This window comes from Dermochelys coriacea, chromosome 13 (genome assembly GCF_009764565.3).
Source record: "Dermochelys coriacea isolate rDerCor1 chromosome 13, rDerCor1.pri.v4, whole genome shotgun sequence".
In the NCBI taxonomy this organism is placed as follows: domain Eukaryota; kingdom Metazoa; phylum Chordata; order Testudines; family Dermochelyidae; genus Dermochelys; species Dermochelys coriacea.
The window spans coordinates 35,518,061-35,522,849 of NC_050080.1; positions in this window are offsets into that span (position 1 = coordinate 35,518,061).

Here is a 4,789-nt window from a genome sequence, read left to right on the forward strand (position 1 = left end):
GTGTCTCTCACAAAGTCTATGGGAGCTCTATCTTCATCTATGTCCCACCCAGGAAAAGCCACTCCTTGGGCCTCAAGAGAGTGACCAGTGCTCTGAACAGTGGGGAGGCCATTGCTGAGCCTGTTCATCTACAGCCTGAGGAACAAGAAGGTCAAAGAAGCCTCAAGAGATGCCCTCGTGAGAAAGCCACTTTCCGTCAAAAAACCCTGTGTTGTTAAGGGCTGAGGAATATTGTTGCTGCTGCAAGCGTTGTTACTGTCCTTGGAGCGTCGATGTCATCTGCACTAGCAGACGGAGTGGCATGTTCATTCAGCAGATGGCAGTGTTACCCATAAAGAAAGACCACAGGCTCATTTTTTTTCCACCAAATGCATCTGATGAAGTGAGCTGTAGCTCACGAAAGCTTATGCTCTAATAAATTTGTTAGTCTCTAAGGTGCCACAAGTACTCCTTTTCTTTTTGCGAATACAGACTAACACGGCTGCTACTCTGAAACCAGGCTCATTTTAGGTAGCCAAGGCACTCGGCTAGGTTCATTGTCAATGAAGTGTGGTACTAGTGCCCTGGCTCCGGTGAACTAACACATGTATGGCCACCACAATTGTACCAGCTCAGTCAGTGCACTAGGATTCTACCTCTCTCGCCTGGACAAAGATGCCCCTCCTATGACTTCTCCTTTTATACGTTGATAGAGACAAGCTACATATTACATTCCTGGTATGGTTAGTTACCACCCATCTCCTTGTACCTGCCTAGTTCAAACAAAACATAATTATCCATTATCCTGTCATCCCATCCTTATCTTACGAGGGATCAGCATGTTCCTGTACTTGAGAATACTGGGTGTTCTTGCACCATCCTCTCTGGTCAGGAATGTGCTTACTTGGTTAGTCAGTACCTGGTGTGTTGTTATTTTGCCAAGTCCAGGCCTACTCTAATTCAAGTGTTTGGTTCACACTGTTAGTTATGCCTAGGGCTCCAGCAAGGCCAACACTCCAGGGCACTTGAATGGGTTTTGAAGAGGGGAATTGAGTAGAAGGCAAGGGGTAACATTTTCAAAGGCACCTCGGTGAGTTAGGAGCCGAAGTCCCATTTTTAAAAGTGTCTTATTCCTTCAGGAACCTAAGTCCCATTAAAATTCAATGAGGCTTCAACTCGTAAGTGTCTAAGTCATTGTTGAAAATGAGATTTAGGTTCTTAAATCTCTTCAGTTATTTAAAAAAAACACCCTCGTAGTGTAAAAGCAGCACACGCAGCCAGTCTGTGTGTTCACACACATTTACTAGTATAGAAATGTCACCCCAACTGTCATTGCGAAAATGGCAAAACTGTGTAATGTAGATCTATCCTCTGTGTTTGTGAGATTACATTATTAGTACCTGTTTCTGACTTGTTATGACTATGTGCTTGCTAGCAAGCAAATGTGTGTGTTTTTGTCAGTGTATAATATTTTGACTATTCCTGAAGGTAAACCAGCATGCATAAGTTTTTATGTCCTTGTGAGTGGGTTTGTGAATGTACATGATATGAATGTGGGTGTCTCAGTGTTTGTTAATGTCCATGTATTAGTGAATTTAGAATGTTATTCATTTATTAGTGAAACATATTATGGGACTTTGTGTGTGTTTTGAGTGTTTGTTACTGTCTGTGTGTCTCTAGGTGCACACAGTTGTGTATTCAGGAGCGAATATTATTGTGTTTGTGAGTGTCCATTAACAATGACTAAACATTGAGGCCCAGATCCACAACGGGACTTCAGCACCCAAACCCCAGATTAGAGGAGCCTAAGGAAAGTTGGGCTAGTCATACCATTAATCGGAAAGAGAAAATCTTAGCAACAGTTAATTCCTCCAAAGTTCTGTCCCCAGGGTAAATGAGTTGCTCCATCACCTCTGGAAGTTACACTCTTGTAATTAATCCCAATGGACAAAGAGCTATGAAAGTGCAGACTGATTAGGAAGTTTGACTCTTTTTTGGTTCGGATTCACCAGCAAAAATTGGATTGGAAACTGTGTAATGGGCCAGATCCGCAGCTGGTGTAAATTGATGTAGTGCCATGGAAGTCAATGGGCAAATCCCCAACTGGCATAAATCAGCATAGGGCCAGACTCCTTCTTGTCATGAATAGTCCTAGCTACTATTAACTCAATTGTACCGATTTATACCAGCTCATGACCTGGGCCATAACTTTTAGTGTTTGCCTCAGAGTAACTTAATGATCAACATCAAACAGTCAGGGCAGCTTGAATCCCTCTAGTGGCCAAAGCCCAAGAACTGCTGATGTAAAGCTGGAGAAGAAAAAAGCCTGCCCAACTCAGAGATAATCATGTGGAGTTAATGAAGGAGCAAGCTATTCTAGGCCAGCTGGGGCTGTGGTGCCACTAGGCTCTTAGCTATTGTCGGTCACATGTCTGTGCTACAAATATATTTTGACTGCAAACACCTTTTTTTTTTTAGATTGCAAACACCTTGGGACACCTCTGGACCTCAGCTGTGCCTTGTTTTTAGCCAAGGGTCCTTCTAAGGATGCTGCCATCATGTAAGATCCAGGGTGGAGAGTGTCTCCCTTCTGTGGAGGTAGGCTCAACTAGGGCAGGTTGTCAGGGTGGTATACTCCTGAAGTGAGACCAGAGCTTGGCTCACAGCCCTGGAGACCAGCTTCAGTGATTTAGCCCCAGAGCAGGGACATCCTGGGCTGTGACTGTGTCTCAACCCTACAGAAGCCAGGATTAGCTCCGGATCTGGGATGGGCTTTCAGTCCCACATTCCATTTAGTCCATCAACTCTCAGCCAAGCCAGGCCAAGGAGGGGAGCAAGGAGCACCCATCTGTGGAGTGGATCCCTGTCTGCTAGGAATTGCAGAGAGATTTAGCAACTCAGGAAATCCAATGAAAAGACATGGAAATAGCTGCTGGATAATATAGTGAGGGATGTACGGTAACTAGCTAAATAATCCGTGTCTTGAGACTGGAATGCATCACAAGCTGGGACAAGTTACACAAAGTCCAGAATAGTAAGTTTGCTATTTCAATTAAATATATTTGGGTATTAATAAATTGGGCATGTTTAGTCTCAAGAAAAGAAGACTGAGGGGGACCTGATCAAAATCTTCAAATATGTTAAGGGCTGTGTCATAAATATAAAGGGAAGGGTAATCACCTTTCTGTATACAGTGTTATAAAATCCCTCCTGGCCAGAGGCAAAATCCTTTCACCTGTAAAGGATTAAGAAACTAAGGTAGCTGGGGATTTAGTTGGGGATTGGTCCTGCTTTGAGAAGGGGGTTGGACTAGATGACCTCTTGAGGTCCCTTCCAACCCTGATATTCTATTATTCTATGATTCTAACCTCGCTGGCACCTAACCCAAAATGACCAATGAGGGGACAAGATACTTTCAAATCTGGAGGTGGGGAAAAGGCTTTTCTCTGTCTGTGTGATACCTTTGCCAGGAACAGATCAAGGATGCAAGCCCTCCAACTCCTGTAAAGTTAGTAAGTAATCTAGCTAGAAAATGTGTTAGGTTTTCTTTGTTTTGGCTTGTGAAATTCGCTGTGCTGGAGGAAATGTGTACTCCTGTTTTTGTGTCTTTTTGTAACTTAAGGTTTTGCCTAGAGGGATTCTCTGTTTTGAATCTGACTGCCTGTAAGATTATCTTCCATTCTGATCTTAGAGTTGTTCTCCTATCTTTTTTTGTTCTTCTAATAAAGTTCTGATTTTTAAGAATCTGATTGGGATTTTTCTTTTCTTAAAAATCCAAGGCTGGTTTGTACTCATCTTGTTTATTCTCAAGCCTTCCCAGGAAAAAGCATGTAAGGGCTTGGGAGGATATTTTGGGGAATTAGGAACTCGAAGTGGTTCTTTCCCTGTTTTTTGTCTAAATCACTTGGTAGTGACAGCGTTTTACCTAATCCAAGGTCAAAGTCTTTGTGCCTTGGGGAAGTTTTAACCTAAGCTGGTAGAAATAAGCTTCGGGGGTGTCATAAATATAAAGGGAAGGCTAACCACCTTTAAATCCCTCCTTGCCAGAGGAAAGAACCCTTTCACCTGTAAAGAGTTAAGAAGCTAAAGATAACCTCGCTGGCACCTGACCAAAATGACCAATGAGGAGACTAGATACTTTCAAAGCGGGGTCGGGGGGATAAAGGGTTCTCTCTGTCTGTGTGTGTGTGGTTTTTGCAGGGACCAGAGCAGGAATGCAGGTCAGAACTCCTGTAAAGGGTTAATAAGCAATCTAGTTAGATATGCATTAGATTCTGTTTTGTTTAAATGGCTGATAAAATAAGTTGTGCTGAATGGAATGTATATTCCTGTTTTTGTGTCTTTTTGTAACTTAAGGTTTTGCCTAGAGCGATTCTCTATGTTTTGAATCTGATTACCCTGTAAGGTATTTACCATCCTGATTTTACAGAGGTGATTCTTTTACTTTTTCTTCAATTAAAATTCTTCTTTTAAGAACCTGATTGCTTTTCCCTTGTTCTTAAGATGCACGGGTTTGAGTCTGTGTTCACATATGCAAATTGGTGAGGATTTTTATCAAGCCTTCCCCAGAAAAGGGGGTGTAGGGCTTGGGGGGATTTTGGGGGGGAAAGATGTTTCCAAGCAGGCTCTTTCCCTGTTATATTTGTTAGACACTTGGAGGTGGCAGCAATAAAGTCCAGGGACAAAAGGTAAAATAGTTTGTACCTTGGGGAAGTTTTAACCTAAGCTGGTAAGAATAAGCTTAGGGGGTCTTTCATGAGGGTCCCCACATCTGTACCCTAGAGTTCAGAGTGGGGAGGGAACCTTGACA